The sequence below is a fragment of the Podarcis pityusensis genome (assembly GCF_964106645.2).
Source record: "Podarcis pityusensis genome assembly, chromosome: 17".
Lineage (NCBI taxonomy): Eukaryota > Metazoa > Chordata > Lepidosauria > Squamata > Lacertidae > Podarcis > Podarcis pityusensis.
The window spans coordinates 26,317,251-26,340,827 of NC_138042.1; the positions used below are offsets into that span (position 1 = coordinate 26,317,251).

At 45.6% G+C, this 23,577-nt stretch overlaps 1 long non-coding RNA gene across 1 annotated transcript; it reads left to right on the top strand.

Annotated features, from left to right (window-relative positions):
* Positions 1-1,336: 1,336 nt before the first annotated feature.
* On the top strand, positions 1,337-22,888 carry LOC308466355. Its single transcript, XR_013980792.1, has 3 exons — positions 1,337-1,945; positions 2,580-2,739; positions 22,610-22,888. It is a non-coding gene; the product is annotated as an uncharacterized lncRNA (long non-coding RNA).
* Positions 22,889-23,577: the final 689 nt, after the last annotated feature.

Sequence of the window (23,577 nt, forward strand, 5' to 3'; positions counted from 1 at the left end):
TCAGACTTGATCCCTTGAAGGTGAGCTGTTTTCAACAAGCCTAAGAAGTTCCATGCTGTCTGATGGATGGGCTCCTTAGCCAAACTAGGGGCAAAGGCCAGCTGCAGGCCTATTATGGTCAGGGCCGGATTTAGGTTTGATGAGGCCCTAAGCTACTGAAGGTAATGGGGACATTTATATGTCCAGCTGCCCTATGTTGTCAACAAATTGTTGCTGTTTTTTGTGTTGAACATATGCTTTATGGTAATTTATGGACGTTATAGGTATCTAAAGCCATTTGCACATAACAAAATAGGAGCCTACACAACACAAAACACTGTTGCTGTATGTAGGTTTTATTTTGTTTTTTATCTTATATTTTGGAAATGTACACCCATTTTTTTCTTTGTTTTTTGGGGGGGTCCCAAAGAGAGTGGGGCCCTAAGCTACAGCTTGTTTAGCTTATACGTAAATCTGGCACCAAGTACGGTCTACAAAACATGAGACCAAAACAATAAAGAGGCAGGGAAGGTGAAATGGAAAGTGGAGGAGGAAAGTATTACTTTGCATTGTAGTTTGAGAACATCTTGATTGCTTAATAGAGGAGAATTTCATTTTGTCCACACTTTAAAGTGAACCAACCTAATTCGATGTATATGTGGGTCAGAATGCAGCTCACAGTCAGCTTTGCCAAATTTTGTGATTCAGTTTCAGTTCAAAAATACATGTGTTACAGAGAAATTTCTACCAATTTTAGGAGGTATTTTAGGAGGAAATGTGTACAACAGTGCATGCTATTTAAATGTAAGTTTTTCACAAAAACAGGAACAACATGGGTTTTATTTGAATGCATGCAAAATTGATATGTAATGGAATTAGGCTGCACCACTTATGTGCCTCTTATTTTCTCAGTTCTTCTCCATTCTTAAGGGGAATCCTCTAAATATCAGGTGGGAGACCATACCACAGGGCTTGTTCCAGAGGAAATGGGTGAGAATGAGCTACAAATAAGGAAGAGGGCTAAAGGTAAAGGGACTCCTGACCATTAGGTACAGTCGTAACCGACTCTGGGGTTGCGGCACTCATCTCACTTTATTGGCCGAGGGAGCCGGCGTACAGCTTCTGGGTCATGTGGCCAGCATGACTAAGCCGCTTCTGGCGAACCAGAGCAGCGCACGGAAATGCCGTTTACCGGTACTTTCCCGCCGGAGTGGTACCTATTTATCTACTTGCACTTTGATGTGCTTTCGAACTGCTAGGTTGGCAGGAGCGGGGACCGAGCAACAGGAGCTCACCCTGTTGTGGGGATTCGAACCGCTGACCTTCTGATCGACAAGTCCTAGCCTCTGTGGTTTAACGCATAGCACCGCCTGCGTCCCTAAGGAAGAGGGCTAGAAGAACGCAAAAGCAAAAAGAAAAGCAAAACCATAAAGGAACATGGAAAGAATGAAAAGGAAAAGAATACAAGGCAAAAGGCAGTTGAGTCATTTGAAATGAGAAGGAAGCAGTTGCATAAAATATAAAGGAAGCTGGGGTGGGGGGAGAGACAGGAGAGAAAATCCCATGCATATCTATTCAAGTGTGAATCCCATGGAATTTAATGGGACTTACTTCCAGGTGAGTGGGTGTGAGATTGTAACTTGTTGTGGAAATGAATGGAATTCCATTATGTTTGTTGAGCAAGAACTTGAGACGCTATGGGTCCGTCCATCCCCCGCCTCCTGATCACCAGGCAAGAAGAGACATGTCAACTAATGTCCTTTCCTACCTGTAGTTTACTGTGGGGAAAGGGAGTGGACAATTACGTGCTTCCTTCAATGCTCTGAAAGGCAAAGCAGTCATTTCACCCAGTCTGTTGTGTTTGACTAAGGCTTGGCACTTAATTTCCAGTTCCTGCGATCAATTCTTACATAAGAGCCTGAGAAACTTTGAAATGCTGAGGAGAATGCCTTTTCATCAAATGGATGTGAGTAATGCACAAGGCTTTCATTTTATTTTGCAACTGAACATAGCGTAACAGAATAAACGTCACACACATGCACGCCCAGGCAACCAAAGATTTATCAGTCTTCTTTAAAGAACATTTTTAAAGGCACATTGTATAATTAGCAGTTGGGGAAAGGTGTGCAAGATTTGGGAAGCTCAGATGAGACAAGCATTTGATGCTCGTTATGATATAATACAGGCAAACATAGATAGACAAGGCCACATGACTTGATCAGAAATGCTGCTGGGAGATCAGGATCACCCACCAGGAAACCTGCACTTGCCTTTTAAGGAAACTTCTGGATGGAATGTTTTGTGCACACGTAACACCCAGCTCCAATGGAATAGCAGCAGAGTGGGTCAGCTTCTGACATGTGGTGGTATCATGCTAACTGCACCATCACTGTCAAGAGTGCCAACTTGGCCCCGCAACAGTGGGTACCCAAGGCCGTGGGTGCCATGCCTTGTGCATGGCCCTGGCACGAAAATTTGTGGTTGCCTGGCCCCTTCATGGGGAATTTTGTGGGGGCTGGGGCACCCAGGGCACCAGAGAGTTGGCGCCTATGATCACTGTTTTCATTTTTGTTAATTTTTTTAAAGAGAATGAGAAAAAGAGAACGATGGAAATGAAGGAAGGAAGGAAGGAAGGAAGGAAGGAAGGGGAAACACACAGATAAAGGAGGCGGCAAGTGGGTCCCATGTTGCTGGTTGGGACAGAGTGATGAATGACAGCTACCAGTATGTCCCAGATTTCAGGGACAGACTTAGGAGCAGGTGAGCACGCCAGACTTGAAGGGACGCCTGTCCTAAGTTATCTAGTCCCTTACTCACTCAATAACTTTCATCATCAAGGAAGTCTTTCTGGTGTTTTCACAATACAGTGGTACCTCAGGTTACATACGCTTCAAGTTACATACGCTTCAGGTTACAGACTGCACTAACCCAGAAATAGTGCTTCAGGTTAAGAACTTTGCTTCAGGATAAGAACAGAAATCGTGCTCTGGCGGGCGCGGCAGCAGCAGGAGGCCCCATTAGCTAAAGTGGTGCTTCAGGTTAAGAACAGTTTCAGGTTAAGAACGGACCTCCAGAACGAATTAAGTACTTAACCCGAGGTACCACTGTATGCAAAACTGCATGTTGTCCCTGGGAAAATCAAATGCTCTTTGCAGCTATCTCCTTTGTTGTGCTGCTAGTCCTATAGTTGTGCAAGTGTTATGGGGATGTATTGATATCCAGGGCTTCCCCCCACCCCCCAGCCGGAACTCATCGGGACTCAGTTCCGGCACCTCTCAGGTGGGTGCCATTGCCATTATAAGAGAACAAGGGAGGCATTCATGGTGAGTTCCGGCTCCACTTTTTCTAGTTGATATCACTAGTTATGAACAAGACATCTCCTGTGTGAGATAACCATTTTAGAGTTCCAAGGTGGATGTGCAGGTGTCTCCAAGATCTAGACGCTGGTTCTATACATGTTTGGGACAACTTGTGTTTGCAGACGCATTAAAAACATTGATAGGGCTTCTACAGACAGCCTGCATATCATCCTGATTTGCTTGAACAAATGTCCATTTGTTCTGATAAATTTGCAGGGTGGCCATGCAACAATGAGCATTCATCCTGATTTGCTTGCATGGTTTTTATAAGTCTTGCCATTAACCATTACTACATTCAACACTTTTCAATGCATGTTCCTGTCACTTTCCTAACAGCAAAAAGTCAGTTTCTTTTTTTTAAAAAAGTGGATTTAAATCATAGGTTAAGAGTATCATGCTCTACTGACTGAGCTGGGGCAACAGAACACTTTAACCCACCTTAACTGTGCAAACCTAATTTCCTGGCATAAGGTTGAATCTGCCCTGTGAAATACTGACAGTCTCGAAGTTGCCATTCATGAAATGACTGGCAGTTTGAATGGGCATAGATCAGAGGTTTTAACCAACTACATTCTTTCTGCAGCACCCCTGTGGGGCTCAGGAGCCCAGTTATGTCAGCCCTTGCCTACAGAGCCAGCAGGCCCTCACCCTCAAACACCCATCCTTGTGGATTGTTCCCTCAGCCTCTTCTCCCCTCCTGAAGAGTCTCTGGGCAGCTGCTGCTGCCATCCCTGGGCTCTGAGCTGCCCCCCGCAGCCCTTATAGCCAGGGCTGCTGTGCAAACCTTTGGGAAGCAGAGGCATGAGAAGGCATCAGAGGAGGGAGGGAAGGAAAGAGGGACAGAAGCCAGTGTTGCCCGTGGCACCTCTGGCCATCATTTAAGGCATCCCAGGGTGCCATGGCACACTGGTTGAAAACCACTGGCATAGAAACACATGGATATTCATCATGTAGGGACAATGCAAGACTAAATTGTGATGGGGGGGGGGAGGCTGCTTTGATTCACCCACAACTTTTAACTATTGGCTTGAAGCCAGGGGTGGATGTGTGGGGTTGCCACCCACTGAGACCTATAATCAAATAACACTGGGATGGGTTTATTTGAGTTGGGATGGGCACCAAGCTGGTCTCGTTTTTATTTAGGGCAAATATTTGATAATAATCTCCAACAACAGCCAGACTCCCATTCTCACTCCCTCTCCTTTTATGCTCCCAAACCTGTCTTCCTCCTTCCTACATCCATTTTGCAGAAATTCTCTTATGCGGTGCCCTCTTTCCAGGTTGCAGGTGAGGCTTCTTGCTTTGTCAGACTTGCTTTTCTTTTTTTAAAAAAAACCAACAACAACACCCTAGTTGGGGAGTCAGATAAAAACAGGCACTGCTAGGGGAAGAAATAACAGACGTGTTTCTTAAGAGCAGCAACAGTTTTACTGTTCTGCTTCAAAATCCCTGGTAGGTTGTAAACAGTCTTAGACAATAGCTGAGCAACTCCACACATTTTGTGGAATCAGGTACAGTGGTACCTCGGGTTACATACACTTCAGGTTACATACGCTTCAGGTTACAGGCTTCGCTAACTGAGAAATAGTGCTTCAGGTTAAGAACTTTGCTTCAGGATGAGAACAGAAATCGGGCTCCGGCGGCACAGCAGCAGCAGGACGCCCCATTAGCTAAAGTGGTGCTTCAGGTTAAGAACAGTTTCAGGTTAAGTACAGACCTCCGGAACGAATTAAGTACTTAACCCGAGGTACCACTGTAATAGAATAGGGCAACTGAGACCTGGCTGCTCTTCCCTATGCCAGGCAGCTAGCAATCCATGCTTTTCTCTCCAAAACTTGGTTGAATTCCCCAGCCCATCTCGTTTTCTATTCCCTGTCCCCCAGTTGGTCAACTTCCTGGCGACACTGAGCATGCTCAGGATTCATTTGACTGCTCCTTCTCAGATTGTACTTCTGCAAACCTAGTGGTTTCCCTCTTGCTCTCTGAGATCTTCCTCACGGGTGTTCCCATTTTAGTCATACATAAGTAATGGAACTTCTCTCTGAACTTCAGAAATCAAGGGGGTGATGGTAGAATTCTTCTTGTACCACTTCATGATGCAAGTAAACGGGCTGCCTGCCATATTTTCTTTGTAAGAAACTCCTGACACGTAGTAAAGCAGAACATCCGGGGCGAAGGGTTGCACTAGACAGAGGTGTGGAACCTCAGGCACGAGGGCCACATGCGTCCCTCAAGGCCTCTCCAGGTGGGCCTATGAGCACGGCAAAGTGCATGGTGGCAGCAAGAGCAAAGTGCAAAGTGACACTTTTCATTTCTCCTCCAGCAGCAAAATGGAATGCACTGCCCCTGCCTGCCCGAGATGGTTGTTCTGAAGATGAGCTGCATGATCCCATGTACAGTGGTATCTCGGGTTAAGTACTTAATTCATTCCGGAGGTCCGTTCTTAACTTGAAACTGTTCTTAACCTGAAGCACCACTTTAGCTAATGGGGCCTCCTGCTGCCGGAGCACGATTTCTGTTCTCATCCTGAAGCAAAGTTCTTACCTGAGGCACTATTTCTGGGTTAGCGGAGTCTGTAACCTGAAGCGTATGTAACCTGAAGCGTATGTAACACGAGGTACCACTGTACTTAACTTTGAGCTCTTAGGAGAAAAGAGCAGGATACAAATTGAATAAACAGTATTCCATTGCAAACCACTACATTGGCATGAAGCCCCCAGACAGTTGCTCAGGCAGGGATGCAGCCGCTGGTCTGCAAAAGGTTCTTGCACTAAAGTGTTCTCTTTGATGCGCTAGGAACGTGTGGATTGTCAACATGTAATGGAAGATTGTTTATTAAATTTGTATCCTGCCCATTCTCCAAAGAGCGCAGGGTGACATACAGGGTGTTATCTCATCTCGCCTTCAGAACAGCCCCACCTGGGTCATGCATCCTGTTTTGCCACTTGAGGCAAAACGAGAACTGTGGCTTTGCCCTGCCACTGCTCCCACTGCCTGCTCCCGCCACCGCCTGCTCTGCCACAGCTGCATGCCGTGCTGCATCCACTGCAGTCAGAGAAGCAGCACCACCATTTGGGGGAAGGTCGTCCCAATTTGGGCTGAGATCTTGCCCAGAATGGATGCGATCTTGCTCCAAATCAGTGTCAATTGCAGCAGTACTTTTCCGCCAGTGGTGGAGCACATGGGGGGGGGGGCTTCTGCTGCCTGAAGCAGCAGCTTCACCTTGCCTAATGGCTGGGCTGGGTCTGCTGGCAGGTTAGGCAAAGAATAGTGGCATGAATGTGACTAAGGAGAACTTGGAGAGGGGCTATACAATGCACCTTGTGTGCAAAAAATATCAGGTTCAGTCCCGGCATTTCCTAATTAAATTACCACAGTGTAGCTTGGAAATAATCTTAGAGTTGCTGATCCACCCAGCGTTAGATGCTTTGGTGTGTCTCCTATTTGCATATCTGAAGGAAGCTCTGTCAGAGTGAAATGGGAGCTTTTCCCAGTTAGGAGGAGTGAATGACCTCGAATAACACAGGCGTGACATAATCTGGCCTTGCTTGTCTCAATGAGAACATATTTCGTAGTGAATGATTGTTGCCCTCCAATAGGAGCCAACCTGAATATAGTCACAGAGACCAATTGAAACAAACAAACAAAAGCTACACAGATATTTCAGGTGTCATCCACATATTTTAAAAACTGAATTTCTCTTTTTTTACATTGAAGACTGAAGAACATTTTTAACACTTGCAGTTAAAACTGAAGTTGTATAAGAAGGGCACCTGAGGCTTAATGAGTCATGGAATCGGAGAGTTGGAAGGGACGAGGATTATGCTGCCAGGGGTAATTTTAGTAAGGAAAATCAAATTGCACTGCAGGGTAGTCAATAATTCCAGATGAAGTGACGTTATACATGCCGGATGCAGAATCTGTGGCCCTCTAGATGTTTCTAGACTACAACTCTGATCATCCTGACTACTGTCCCGGCTAGTGGGGCTGATGAGAGCTTGGATCCAGCAACACCTGAAGCCCCGGGTGTTTTTAAATAAATAGATTTAATTATATCTTGTGTTTTCTAGGAATAGCTAGAAAATTCCCCCTTCAAGCTTTTTGGCACAGCAAACACCCTGTGTGAAAATAGGGGGAGTGTCTGAGCAGGTATTAGTCTTTGGCACAACTACTATTGTTCATAAAGCTGACATATTTCAGCACCTTTCACTGCACTGGGGGAATTGCTACGTTGCTTTGGGGCAAACCAACATTTTAACACGCAAAGCTCCATAAGGATGGATATACACATATATATATATATATATATATATATATATATATATGAAAAGCAACCTGTTCCGCTTGGCCTTTGTTTTGGACTCAGTCTGACCCTTACGTTTCCCTCCCCTTATGGTTTTAATCTATGGCCTACTTTTAAAATGAGGCTGCATTTTAAATTGCATTTTAACCTGTATTTTCAATTGGGGTCCCCCCCCCATTATGTTTTTACTGTAATTTTACTGGTGCTAGCCACCCTGAGCCCGGCTCTGGCCGGAGAGGGCGGGGTATAAATAAATTTTATTATTATTATTAAGAGATTATTGATGGGTGAGAGGGATGACTTCACTTGCACTTTCCAAGTTGCCTTCACCACCACCCCACACCATTTCAGGTGTTTTCAAAAGTAACCCTGCATCTGGAGGGTTAAAAGGGTAATTGTCAAGGGGGAGGGAAATAGCTGGAGGGGCGAGTGAGAAAATGGCTGGCAGCAGAGGGTTAAGCACCCCTTCCCTTTGGAAGGACTTTCTTAAATGTATTCGCATGTCATGTGTAGTTTAGCCCTAAACCCTTCCTTTAAATCAATGGGATTTTGAAACGCTTAACTTTGATGGGCTGGTGCCTGTAATTGGATGGTGGACTGTAATTTATAACTCTTCCCAACAGCAGGTACATTCAAATAGAATAGAGCAATAAAACCACAAGATTACCTGCTTGGCATAACGTTGAATAAAACTTCACATGTGGGAGTAGCAAGGGTGCGGAACTCAAGATTCCTTTTAAATATCGTCCACAATTACTCTCTGGTATGTGCAGACCAATCCTATGGGTGGAATTCAGCATATTTCTGTGAGGTATCTGTGTGGGGAATGAGGTCCGCTGGTGCAACAGGGCTTTCCTCCCCCTGTATACCTGAAGGGGCATCTTCACCCCCATCGTCCAGCCCGGACACCGAGGTCCAGCGCCGAGGGCCTTCTGGCGGTTCCCTTGCTGCGAGAAGTGAGGTTACAGGAAACCAGGCAGAGGGCCTTCTCGGTGTCGGCATCCTTCGGGGGTTGAGATGCCAGCTGGCTAGCCCCAGCTGGATCCTGCCCTTCCAGCCATGATGATCCCCCGATCTCTGGTGTGATGTAAATCAGCGACTCCGGCTCTAAAAGCCTGAGCACGCTACCTTATCAGAGCATCCTGCGCAAACAACAGGCGTGACGCTTGCGAAAACACACTAACAGCTAAAGATTTATTAAGCATAAATCAGGACAAAGAAAACATGTCGTCTCTCACTGCCGTCTCTTCAGAGAGTGAGTCTAAAGCAAAAGCTATACACACAACAGAAGTTCCCAGCAAGCTGTGCTGGTATGTAAACAGACATGTGACATGCAACAGTTCCATGTCTGCAACTAAAGGTGGAATGGAAATTTCCCAACATTCGGTAGTGGCACCTGCCCTGTGGAACGCCCTCCCAGCAGATGTCAAGGCAATAAGCAACTATTTTAAAAGAAGGTGGCCCTGTTTAGGGAAGTTTTTAATGGTTGATACTGTATTGTTTTAAATATTTGGTTGGAAGCCGCCCAGAGTGGCTGGGGAAACCTAGCCAGATGGGTGGGGTATAAATAATATATTATTATTACATATTATTACATTATTATATATTATTATTACATGTGCCCCTAGACCCGTTCAGGAGGTTCCTCTAGCCTTGCAGGACAGATTTAGGGGGTGCGGGAGGAAGAGAGGGAGGCAACAGTTCTGTTGGTCGAGTTGAGCTTGCTCCATGTAGGTGTGATAGGAATTTTATGGTCTTAGATATATGGTAATGTTCATAACCGCACATACATAGATCAGCACAGGAAGACCAACCTGGAGCCATTTTGATTCCTAAACTGACCAGATGTTTTCTCTGCAAGGTCAAAATGGAAAAGCCTCCCCATTGTCTTCTCCTTCACAAATCCTGTCTTAAGGGTATGTCTGTGTTTGAATAAGGGTGTGAGCCTGTGACCTGGCTCAGGAACTAAGTTTTGGTCATTACAAAAGACTGGCCAGGCTCCGCAGGCAATCCAATCAAGTAACCTGCCAGACAAGAGATAAACAAAGAGATATTCAAATTTCTGCTTTAGAGCACCTTTGCTGTGATGTATATATGAGGTTTCTGGGGGTGGTCTTGATCTATAGGATGGGAATTTCAAAAGTCTTTATAAGCCCTTGCACAGCATTTTTCTGGGTCCTCCTCCTTTCCTGCATGTGAGGGGAGCACCCTGTTGCAACAGATCAATAAAGATCAAGCTTACTAGCTGCTTTGCTTCTCAATATTCTCTGGTTGGCCTCTGGTATTCTCTCCTACCAATAGGGAACCTATGTAAGGACTCTATATGGGCTCTTGGATACCCCATAAGGGAAAAGGGCATATTTTTATTTACAACATAGGCAACAGATTAGTTGAATTCTGTCCTGTGTATCGTTTTACTCTAAAACAAGCCCCACTATCTTCAATGGAACTTACTCTTAAGTAAGTGCATAAGATTGCAGTCTTGCAGTGCAGTCCTATGCATGTTGAGACAGAAAGGAGTCAGTTCCAGGGTGTTTCGGGGAGTTCACTCATGCACAGCTGACTGCAGCCTTAGTTGTAGATAGGAAGTCAAAGACTTGCTGCCCAGATGAGATGATGAATGTTCCCTTAATTGCAGTGCTAAAGGCACCTGATCCTATCTCACCTCTCAGCCACTAAGTGAAGAATTCATCATGAATGTAAGATTGGGAAGGACTCCTCAGCTGTCATGGTTAGGAAATAGGAATCGGAGGCTGACATGCCAAAAAAGCTTAAAAGGCAATAAAGGTTTGGGAGAATGGTGTGTTTGCAAATCTGTCGACGTTAATCCCATTTAAAAGCAGGCGCGTTGCTTGCTTATAAACCTCCAGCCATATCCATCACTCAGTTACGAGCACTTTTTCGTGCACACAGGGAAAGGCTGCATTTTGTGAAGTTCTTTGTTATGACTTCGCAAGGAGAAAGCTAAACAGCGTTTGGAGCGAACAGAGTTTGTCTTGAGGTGCTCAAGCTGAATGTTTATTTGAGGCATGCCTTGTGGTTTCGTCTCAGTGAAATGATCTTTGCAAAAGGAGAAGAGAAGTTTTATGCTTTTTGCGGGTCGGTACCCTCCTGTTGTGCTGCTAGAGGTGCTGTGGATAACCAAGTTCAAGGTTCTTGGATTTTTAATATCAAGCAGTCTATAAATTGATTAAATAAGTGAAAATATAGTGCCTACTGCTGCTATCACTATGCAGAAGCTTGGGAACTGTCCCAAATGTAGGAATGAAATGCCTTAGTTCGCTGTGCATGCATGTGCTTTATAATAAGATGGAGAGGTATGGCATGGGATTCATTGATAGCTATAAAAAAGGTAAAGGACCCCTGGACAGTTAAATCCAGTCAAAGGTGACTATGGGGCTGTGACACCCATCTCTCTTCAGGCTGAGGGAGCTGGTGTTTGTCCTAAAAAAGCATGCTAATGGGAATAAAGCTTCTCATTCATCAAAATTGTGCATGCAGGGGAAAAATAAATATTAAACACATGTGTATGCAAGACCCTCCTTCCTCCTCTGCAACCCCCACCTGTAATAGTTGTACAGGGCTGTGATAATATCAAAGCAAATGTATAGTCTTTCTAAAAACCAAATGCAGCACATCCAGTACATTTGATTTCGAAATCTGACTCTACTCTTGTTTTCACCCTTTCTGATTTTTGAAATGCTTTTTGTTACGGCCTTTCGAGAATCAAATTCATATAAATATATTGAGTTTCCAGTGGAAAAATCTAAACCACAAACTCTTAATGCCTTTCCTTTCTCAAAGTCTGCCTAGCAGTTATAAAAGGCAACAAACGCTCGCTCAGTTTCCACCTAACTCTCCAACGGTTTCTACTCATCAACAGCACAGTTAGGAGGAAGTGTGAGATCATCCCAGGAAAAAATAACTGCCACAACAACACCAAAAATGATGCTCTGAGCCCCGATGCCCACTTTCTTAACAGAGCTTTTGTTTTAGTGCACAGCTTCTAGAGTTAGCATACCCGTGTGAGTGTGTGGAAATGCCATGCAGGTATCACGGCAGAGGTATGGAAAAGCTCAAACCAGAGGAGATTCTTAGAACAAAAATACTTAGATAATGCCTCTGCTATGAAGTATGATGTCATGTGGTTGGTCCAAAGGTAACGTTCTCTTAAACAGGTAACATTATCTTAGAGATCAATGAATAGCTTTGTGGGACACACTTTATCTTATGGGCAGGAAAACTGTTGCCCTCCAGAGCTTGTTATAAAAGGTAAAGGACCCCTGGATGGTGAAGTCCAGTCAAAGGCGACTATAGCGTTGCAGCTCTCATCTTGCTTTCATGCCGAGGGAGCCGGCTTTTGTCTGCAGACAGCTTTCCGGGTCATGTGGCCAGCATGACTAAACCGCTTCTGGCACAATGGGACACCATGACGGAAACCAGAGCTCACGGAAATGCCATTTATCTTCCTGCCGCAGCGGTACCTATTTATCTACTTGCATTGGGGTGCTTTTGAACTGCTAGGTTGGCAGGAGCTGAGATAGAGCAACGGGAGCTCAGTTGCGGGGATTTGAACCGCCAGCCTTCTGATCAGCTAGCCCAAGGGGCTCAGTGGTTTAGACCACAGCGCCACCCGCGTCCCATTGATAGCTATGAGAGCACCTAATTGTACTCCAGCCTCAGCATTGCAGGATTGCAGCCAAGATCTGCAGCTATCCCCTCAAGCCTAAACCATGTCCAGAGAGATCAAAATGTAATAAATGAGGTCAATGAAAGATACAAGAGGGAGTTTAAAAGATGTGAACCTCAACCTGCACAGAAAATGTTTGTTTTCATGCTTATTTACTTTAAAACTCTTCTCACTCATCTTTCTTGTTTGTAAGGTGGTTTACAAGCTTAGCCTGGGAGTCGTTTTGAACTCACAGCTGTACATGGAGGCGCAGGTTAATTCTGTGTCCAGGGCAGCTGTCTATCAGCTCCAACTGGTACGCAGGCTGAGACCCTACTTGCCCATGGACTGTCTCGCCAGAGTAGTGCATGCTCTGGTTATCTCCCGCTTGGACTACTGCAATGTGCTTTATGTGGGGCTACATTTGAAGGTGACCCGGAAACTACAGTTAGTCCAAAATGCAGCTGTCAGTACCCTGCATAAATATACCTGTCCTTCAGGCAAATGCATTACAAGAAATGGTAGTAAATTTGGTTGTGTAGGTGCTTTTCATGACAGTTCCCATAGCCACATCCCCACAGCCACCCCCTTCTAAAACTATAAAACAAAAATGAGTTTTTGACTAGTGCAGATATTCTCCCTTCCCACTTTGCTTAGCATCCAGCATGGTGAGGAATTCGAGTGGACTTCAAAGCTTTTGGTGTGATTAAAGACAGGGGTTTCCAAAGTGTGGTCCATGGACCACTAGTGGTCCCTAAGATTGATTCAGGTGGTCCGTCACAGAGACTCACAATGTTTCATTGCAGGTCTCACTTATTCATCTGATTGGCAGGTGCTTGAGATTTAAAAGCAGGAAGAGCTACTGCCTTCATTCGCTGCTTGCGAACCACTAGAGGCATTTTTCCAAGACCTACAGAAAGCAGAATGTTGGAGGGTGTGGATCTTTTGTCTGATGTAGCGAGCCTATTTATTCTTTTCTTAACTAGTTCTTAGATAAATCATGCCAGGAAGAACACACACCCTCCCCCAAATCGTAGTCAGTCTTTAGGGGGCTGGGAAGTAGTGAACAATCTTTCGGGATTCAAACTTGGTTGTGACAATTCAGTTGTTTGTTTACTTAAATAACACACTTCCAGCTGTGAGATAACATCGGCCGTTTCAAAATTCAGCCGCCTACTTCCTAAGCACTTGCAGTGGCTGACTGGTAGATCTTTGCAAAGTCTCACAATGCTCACAGTGTACTTTCTGGGAAATAGATTCCATATCTTGGTTGTGGTTTTCAGACTACAGCACTCTAAACTTTTTTTGCGGCGGATGGGGGAATAGACAGATCAGACCCAAATATTAAATTGAATCTGTTGTGGGGGACTGTAGCTCAGTGGTGATGATTATGATGATGATGAAGAAGAAGAATACCCTGCCCATCTGGCTGGGTTTCCACAGCCACTCTGGGCAGTTTACAGAATATATGGGGGCTGCTCCCTACCCCTTCCCCCTGCTAAATATTCGTATATACTTATTTATACCTTCAATCTGAAGTGGGACTATGGAGAGGCATGTTTGCCTCTTCAGTGAAAACTAGACGCTTGTTACTTCAATCTCATTAGAGGCCCAGCCTGATCCTCAGCCTTGATTTTAATCCATATTATATAGACACTGCAACGTGTCCTGCCACAAATGCTTAAGCTCTCTATATCTTTAGACAAAGAATGATGACCAACTGAGGTACAGAAGGACTTAATAGCTTTGGGGTCCGGGGCTGCATACACACTAATTCATTTGTAGCACAAAAATGTAGCCTTTCTCAATCTGGAATCACCCATGATTGTTCTCAACATGCTACTTTCAATCTAGATTGATACTGGATCCTGCTGTCCACAAGGATGGGTGCGGGTACTTGATATGTGTGTGAAAACCCTCCCCTCGATTAGGCTATCCATGCCTTTCTCTCCCTGCACATACCCAGGGGGAATGAATAAGGGCGTGGTCATTGGGGTCCTGGTATACCGTATGTCCACCTGCAGTGTTATTGGGCAGGTGTGGATACACCTGACATTGCCTGAGCCACCTACATCTGTTTCAAATGGACACACTGCAGGGTAATGAGAGATGCTAAAACAGAATTTGAGGAGCAAATTGCTAAAAACATTAAGACCAACGACAAGCTCAGTTGGTTAAAGTGTGGTGCTGATAACATCAAGGTTGTGGGTTTGATCTCCATATGGGGCAGCAGCATATTCCTGCATTGAAGGGGGTTGGGCAAGATGATCCTCAGGGTCCCTTCCAACTCTGTGATTCTAAGAAGTTCTTCAAATATCTTAGTAGCAGGAGATCATCTGGGGAGGCTGTGGAACCCTTAGATGACAAGGGAGTCAAAGGTATGCTAAAGGAGGATAAGGAGATTGCAGAGAAGCTGAATGAATTATCTGCATCTTTGTTCACAGTAGAAGATACAAGGCAGATCCCAGGGGCCGAACTAACATTTGCAGAAAGGGAGTCTGATGAACCATAGTGGTGACAGGAGATGAAATTCTAGGCCTGATAGATAAAATAAATACTGACAATACACTAGGTCCTGATGGCATGGATGGAAAATAGCCAGAATAGCACCATTTTTTTTTCATGGGACCCAGGGAAATTACCAAGCTTAATGTCTGCCCTGGGGAAATTGTGCTTCTTACGTATGGTATCTGCTGCACCTTGTAACTTGCACCTTGTCTATGTACTGATATGATTTGGGCATTAAAGGCTTGGGCAGAAACCAAACTGGGAGTCCGAGTTCATTCTCTCCCTCTCTCTGTCTCTGTCTCTCTCTCTCTCTCAAATTAAATTTTCTGTTTTACAATTTAGAATATTCATTTAAACATCCTTAAAATATCAATGACTTCCCTTCTTCTTCTATGGTTCATTTTGCATATCATAAATCCCTGCATATTTTACATAAACTAAACCATTCGGTATTCCATTATTATATCCATCAAGACCTATTTACACTGTTGAATTTAACTTAATTCTGCCAACGTTTTCAAGTGTACACAGTCCCCCCCATATATACAATAAACATTTTCCAATCTCCTTTAAATGAATGTCCTCCCCCCTTATTCTAAATGGTAAGTCCACAGACTGCACATATTCCATCAGCTTAAGTTGCCATTCTTCTTTACTTGGGACCTCACTCGTTTTCCATTTGGGGGCTAACGAAACTCGGGCCGCAGTAGTGGCATGCATAAATAACCTTTTTAGACACCTGGGAATTTCCATTTGAATTATCCCCAACAGAAAGGACTCTGGGGTTGTTGTTTTTGGGGGGTTGGGGTTGGGGGGGAGTACAGGAGTCCGAGTTCTTCGTCCGGCAGCAGGGGTCAAGACAACAAGCTTCCTTGCACCATGCGGAGGAGCACTCATGTTTCATTAGATTAGACACATCCTAGTGTTGAATCAATGTTTGTGTTTGTGCTGCTTCCAGAGACAGGACAATCGTAATTGTCATCTCTGGTATTTTGAACAAGTCTGTACAACTCACTCTTAGATACACAAAGTGACTTAAGACTCTTGCAACAACTGTTTCCAAAAGCCTTCTGGTGCATCAGGGTATGAAGTATCACGTACGGGAAGGATGCTGCAAAACTCCCCTCCCTTGTGCAATCATTCCTGTTTCATGTGCTCATTTAACAGAGGGTTTGCTTTCCAAAGCACACTATTATTTCAGAAGCCGATGTTGCAAGGTGCAGCAAGGGATGAATCGGAAAGAGACAGGAAGAAGGGCTTACCGTAAATTTCGCTCTATAACACGCAGATTTTTTCTCCTAAAAAGTAAGGTGAAATGTCTGTGCGTGTTATTGAGCGAATGTGTGGTCCCTGGAGCTCACTTGCCGGAGCGCAGGGGCAAAATAGGCAAAAATCAAGCAAAAATAAGATCGGGCGGGCGGAGGGAAGGGGGAAGGCGGAAGCTTTCCTGCATTCTGCCTCAGGGTCTTACTGCCCACCGGCTTCTGTTGCTGCGTTTGCTCAAACTCAACAAAGAGCAGGGAATCCCCTGCCCTCCTGGCAAGCAGAGGGTTAAGGAAAGGATCGAGTCCTCCCTTCTAATTCTTTCCTAGTCACACTGCGTGCAGGCTCCAGCCCACCACTTCCTCCTCTCCATGCTCTAGGGACTCGCAGGCAGCCGAAAAGCAAAAGCATGCAGGTGGGAGAGAGAGACAGAGAGAGGGCTGGCTTGGGTGGGTGGGGGGGGAACTTTTGCTTTACAATGGTAGGTTTCTCATTTCTTTTCCAAAAGCAGAGAGCCCTGCCCCCAGGCCCCCTCCAAATTACAGCTTCTCCAAGCAATGTACTGCTGGAGGGAGACAGTATGCTTGTTTGGAAGAGAAACCCTGCTTCCCTGCTGGTAAGTAACAGCAGGCTGGATTGCAGAGTGAGACATGGAAATCTCTGGATTTATATGCTGTATATCAAATATCTTAATCTATACTTTCTACACGCGGCTGGTAAATCAGAATCTCCTGAGCCAGGAGGATTACAGCATCTCTCCTCTCCCCTTCATTATTCTTTGAAGAAGTATAACGTGAGAATGTTTTTTATATATATTTTTTAAAGTTCTTTTCCTCATTGTGCGCTATACACTGATAATTGCTGCCACAATAACAATTGATTGAAAATGGAATTTAGTCTCCCCCCCCCCCCCCATAGAGAGCTGTTCTTCAGACGTTTAGCCTTAATACAGTGGCTGATGTAATACCCTTCTGCTTCACTAGGCATTTTATATAGGGACATTAAAATTGATTTTCTACATCTTGGCAGATGAAAAAAAGTGTGTTACATGCCCTATTGCCCAAAAGTGTGCAAGCACAGAGCAAAGGTTGCAGTGACAGAGGTGGCCAAAAAAGAAATACCGTAAATAAAAAAGAAATCATACTTCGTATATCCTGTCTGGCTTGGGTGGGTGGGTGGGGTGGGGGCTTTTGCTTTCCTTCCCTCCCCATTTAAAACGTGGTGACAAAGCACGGATCCACATGGATTCTCAGGATTTTTGCATTGGGTCACCCCAAATTCACCATCAGATCACATTACATGTCCATGGCTACAGTCTGTACCAAAAAAATCACGCACCCACTGTTGCCTGGGGCTGCAATGGTGCAAAAACGTGGTTACAAAGCATGGATCCACATGGATCCTCAGGATTTTTGCATTGGGCTACTCCAAACTCACTGTCAGATCACATGTCTGCGGCCACAGCATGAACCACAAAAATCATACACCCACTGTTTCATTTAGAATATTTTTTTTCTTGTTTTCCTCCTCTAAAAACTACGTGCGTGTTATGGTCTGGTGCGTGTTATAGAGCGAAAAATACGGTAATTACTTTGTTCTGGAGTTCCTCACTGGAATTTGGTTCTAGTATTTGTTTGTTTGTTTATACATACCTCTCCATTCTTAAGGAAATCAGCCCTGAGTGCTCACTGGAAGGACAGATCCTGAAGCTGAGACTCCAATACTTTGGCCACCTCATGAGAAGAAAAGACTCCCTGGAAAAGACCCTGATGTTGGGAAAGATGGAGGGCACAAGGAGAAGGGGACGACAGAGGACGAGATGGCTGGACAGTGTTCTCAAAGCTACAAGCATGAGTTTGACTAAACTGCGGGAGGCAGTGGAAGACAGGAGTGCCTGGCGTGCTCTGGTCCATGGGGTCATGAAGAGTCAGACATGACTAGACGACTAAACAACAACAACAACAAATTTGTTTGTTTGTTTGTTTATACATACCTTACCCATCTGGCTGGGTTTCCCCAGCCACTCTGGGCGGCTCCCAACAGAATGTGACTGGAATGTGTTTTGAGAATGGGGATCTCAGGATATGCAAAGTGTCCTTCCTTCACAGGCTGAGCGACACCTACCTCCCCAAACATCTGGAACGGGGTGCGAGGAAGGCAGGATGTCCAAGGCAGGAAACATGACCTCTCCCGAGTGGCCTTAGCCATTGTGGAAATAGCCTGTTGCTGCATCAGGCTTGGAGATTACGCCCCCCCCCCAAACTCTGTGGTACTACAGGCAGTTGTGCTCAGAGTACACCCACTAATACTGATAGATAAGTCTGTTGATTTCAATAGTATGACTAAATAATTAACAAATCCTGCCCTGGCCGAATGGTACCTCTGGGTGTGAATATTGTGCTGCCAATATTCCTCTATCCACCCCAGCCCCCTTGCAATAGTTTTATGTATATACTGTGAGTTACATTTACAAATTTGCAGCAGACAACTACTGCTACCCTGCAACAAATCAGCTGGGCAGTAGCACCTGCTGAACAGAACAGTACAGGAGACAACTGGAATCAATTCCTAGTTCTGAACTGTATTCAAGGCTGAAAAAGAAGTAAGATGAGAGATGTGCTCAGATATTCCAGCCCCCCCCCCTTAAAACCCAGAACTTCACTTAAAACTATGGGGACACATATGTTTGAGCACTGGAGAATGTAGCTGAAACAAGCACAAGCCAAGAAAAAAATTCAGAGTGGTGCAGCTAGATGGGGGGGGGGGGGCGCTATCATGCCTGAAAGCGGATGGTGGCATATGGGGACATCCCAATAAGGAAAAGCAGTTACGGTACTTTAAATACTGTGAGCCATTTGCTCTGGGAGAGATCCTTCTGCAAAGCTCCTGCTCTTCCCTTATGGGATGTAGCGGTTTGGATGGCAAGCAGCTGATGGCGGGAGGAGCCTGTGGCTAACACAGTTCTGCCTTGGGCAGGAAGTGAACTAGATTGCTGTTGTGATAGATTAAAAGATACAAGAGCAACCAGCCCAAACCCTTACAGGCATCCCTGTTTGCCTGATGCATCCAAGTCCGTGTTTTAGCATAGTCAGTTTTTAATTTCTCCTCCTCGCGATGCTTTTGCATGTCCTCGTGATGGGAATCGATTGTGTGTTATCCATCGCTGTTGTAACATGTGCCCGTGATTGCTTTCAATCTTTGACACTAACAGATACAGTCTGAAATACTTGGCTCTCGTCTAACTTGATGCACTCGATGTGTGTTGCTTATGTCCCATGGAGACTTATTCATTGCTTATGTCAGCAATGAAACACAGTGACTCCAAGAGCACTCATGTGGAAATTCTACTGAAAACAATGAGACACTTCTGAGCAAATAGGCTTCAGATCAGCGTGTTATGCAAATCACATGATTGTCAAACATCCTTCCTGGTATATTTCCATAATTTCTGTTCAGTGGTACCTTGGGTTAAGTACTTAATTCGTTCCAGAGGTCCGTTCTTAGCCTGAAACTGTTCTTAACCTGAAGCACCACTTTAGCTAATGGGGCCTCCAGCTGCTGCTGCGCTGCCGGAGCACGATTTCTGTTCTCATCCTGAAGCAAAGTTCTTAACCTGAAGTACTATTTCTGGGTTAGCAGAGTCTGTAACCTGAAGCGTATGTAACCTGAAGCATATGTAACCTGAGGTACCACTGTACATTATTTGGCTAGAATCTTGCTTCCAGTTAGGCTTCTTAAATTTGATTTGTGACTGAGAATTGAAATAGCCTGGCTGTGTGCCGAGAAAAGGTTGCCCACCTCATCTTAGAAGAACCTGTGGCCCTAGATGCTGTTTGACTCCAACTCCCATCATCCCTCACCATTGGCCATGCTGGCCAGAGAGGATGGGAATTGGAGTCCAAGCGCTTCCATAGGGCCACAAGTTCCCTATCCCTGCGTGAGAATGAGACGGTCCATTGTTTGCAGTGTCAAGCTCTGGTTGCAAGGGTGGGACAGACTGCTGTTTCTCCCACCTGCAACTGCTACATTCTGTCCTGGGGGACGAGTCAAAGCCATTCTACCTGCAGTAGTTGAAAAGTTTGAGTAAAAAAAAAAAACAACCCAAGGGAGCAACTCCAGCCCCCAAAAAGCAGTCTAATAAGAGCTGAATTTGTTCAGTGGCCAAAGAACGCTGAGTCTTCAATGGGGGGGGGGGGACCTGGAAAACTACGGGGAGAAAAGGAATGCAATGGAGTATCTTGAAAGAAGGCTTGGCTGGCTGGCCGCTGGCTGGCTAGCTGGCACACAGAACAGGGCCACTCCAATATGTGCACCAGTTGTATGCATATATAAAGACCTGATTGCATGATGTGTACACTGGAATGTACTATAAAGAACACTGGATTTCAATTAACGTTTCACACCGTGTAACATTAATGTTGCATTCAAAGTCATGCATACTGCCAGGCATAGAGGACTTTCTGAAATTGTGAGTTACCTACCTATACAATTAAGTCTTAATATAGCAGCTTAATTAAGGAGCCATCAGTCAAGACACTTTAATTAAGGTGTTCATTGCAGTTTGCTCCCGGAAAAGAGCAGCAAGAAGCAATAAGTCGAGTGACCTTTTCCATGTGTTTGGCTCCAGGGAATAAGGAGGACAAAAGAACCAAGATGATTCCTTTTATTGGCTTTCAGGGCACTTCCAAACTATTGCTATTTTGGGGTGTGATTCATAAATGGCCTAGAGTTAGGGCTGAGCAGTGAGCTGGCTAAGTGTGCTCCGGATAATGAATTGTTCAGGATAGTTAAAACAAAAAGGGATAGTGCGAAACTCCAAAAGGACCAAGAATGAAGCCGTGGAGTTATTTCAGTGAAGCAGGAAAGCTCCACAAGGGAAATTAAGGAAGCTAAACGAAACCATTTTCAGCTCGGGGTCATGACCAGTGTGCAGTCTCTTGCACATGCACACAACCTTGCTGGCTTTGCTCTAGCTTCACAGTTGGAGGTGGTATGTCTCTGAATACCAGATTCTGTTGCACTCAGGTCCTGCTTAGAGGCTTCCTATAGGCACCTAATGAGAACAGAATGTTGGACCATGGTGGGCCTTTGGTTTGATCCACCATGGCTTTCCTTACGCTCTGAGAAAGTTGAAAGGAAATTCAGGGCCAGCCAGCTCGGGCACTCTGCTGCCCGAGGCAAAGTACAGGATATCACTTTCTCACGTTCCATGTCCTTAAGTAAATTAGACTGGAATTAATTCTGAATTAAACAATGGGGAGAGAACAGTATCTTCCACAAAATCTGAGAGCAGGCGTCAAGCTTTGGAGACACACCAGAGGCTGGGCAGTTCCGCACTCCAGCCTACGCTTGCACTTCCTCCTCCCGGCATCTGCCGCCTAAGGCAGCTGCCTCATTCTGCCTAATCTAGTGGTGAGACACTTATCTTCTCTACCTCCCACAGTTGACAGATGGGTGGGACCAGGGGCGAACAAAGGCATCATGACACCCGGGGCAGGGCATCGCTACGTAGGGCGCATGTGCTGTGGCGCTACGTACAATGCATGCACCGTACGTAGTGACGCTGCACATGCGCTGTACATAATGGTTTGCGGGTGGTGCTGCTCCAGCGCTGTGCGGACGATGCCAGGATCCCTCGGTCGCCGTTACAGCTGCAAACGGAGGATCCTCTACATGTGGCTGTAGCGACGACGGAGGGATCCCACTGCTGTCTGTTCGGCACTCGAGTGGCACTGCCAGCAAACCGCTATGTACAGCACATGTGTGGCATCATTACATACAGCACATGCATGTGACGTCACACTTGCTGTACATAGCGGTTGGCCGCTGGGGCCAGGATCCTCTGCTCGTGACTGCAGCTGCGAATGGAGGATCCTCCACATGCGGCTGCGGTGGCTGCTTGCGCCACCGTGAGCCCCTGCGGGGTGCCTTCTTGTCACCCCCCAGACATGGCACCTGGGGCGCACTGCCTCCCCGTTGTGACTCCACTGGGTGGGACCCCTGGCTTGTCAATCACACCAAGTGACTGATACCTGGCAAAGTTCCACCGAGGTTACAGCAACCTCCTTTGCAGATATGCTTTCAGCACCAATAAGCTGGTTGGCACTGGGGGCACACCGTCAAGAAGGACCCCTGTGACTACCAATCACCTGATCGCTAGCTACAGAGAGCCCCTTTCAAATCTCGTATCACTGAAGCACATTGTGTGGGCCGTCTTTTTCTTTTTTTTACATGTGGCAGTCTTTCATTGGGTATTGTCTATCACCACGCCCCCTAATTCCAGTTTCAATTAGTCGGGAAATAAAACTGACACTTCAGGAAGAATCAGCTGGTATAGGAGGTGGGAAAAGAAACTCTCTCTCATGCCCCTGTTCCCCCATCTCATTTGCTCTCCCTGTCCTGCCTTGGACATGCGTGCTATGTGAGAAATTGTCAGGATGCTGTCAGTGGCTCCCGGCTGGTTGCCCAGGAAAGTATAAAGACAAGGGAAGGTTTCTTACTGTCCTCTGTTTATTTCATTATTTACAGAGAGAGGCTTGGGGATACAGCCTCTTGGAATAATGGCCTTGTCCCACGTGAATCTCCACCCCCTCCGTCTCTCCCACTTCCTCATTCGTCACTTCTACGGGTGCTGCTACATGCCCTCTGTCTTTGAGCTCTTTGCTTTTCCTACTTCCAAGGCTTGCCAGGTTCTGGGGGAGGAAGGTCTGAAATGCTATCTAAAGACACCATATCTGTCAGCTGTCACCCCTCCTTCTCCTCCTCTCCCATTATTTCCCAACTTTCCCCCTCATCTGCCCGTGAGCTATGACCCCTGTTGTAAATATATACAGTGGTACCTCGGGTTACATACGCTTCAGGTTACAGACTCCGCTAAATAGTGCTTAAGGTTAAGAACTTTGCTTCAGGATAAGAACAGAAATCGTGCTCCGGCGGCGCTCAGCAGCGGGAGGCCCCATTAGCTAAAGTGGTGCTTCAGGTTAAGAACAGTTTCAGGTTAAGAACGGACCTCCGGAACGAATTAAGTACTTAACCCGAGGTACCACTGTCCTGTCTTCCTCTTCCTCCTCCCTGGAAGCGTCAGGATGTGGAGGTGGTCTCCACCATTCCTCCTCTGCCCAGTCCCTGACAGAAATGTACTTTTGATTTTCTTCTCTAAGCTGTTGGTGCTGGGTGAGTGTGTAGAAATTGGAGTCACGCCTACTCTTGACTGGTTGTTCTTTGCCTCTCTGTTGCTGTTCAGCCAGCTGTAACACAGAGTCTTACGTTTGAAACTGTTGTTTTGTATGGAACCAGCAAACTGAAAAACATGTTTGTTAAAAAAAGAGGAAAAAATCCACTGTTTTGTACACCTTGAAACATTCTTGAAATGTTTGCTTTGTTTGAAGTTCACTGTTGTGCAAATCCATTGACATTTTTTTAAAAAGGGTGCACGTGCACAGGTAAACAAATATCTTGGTACAGGCTCATGAAGGAGATTGGTTTTCTAGAACTTC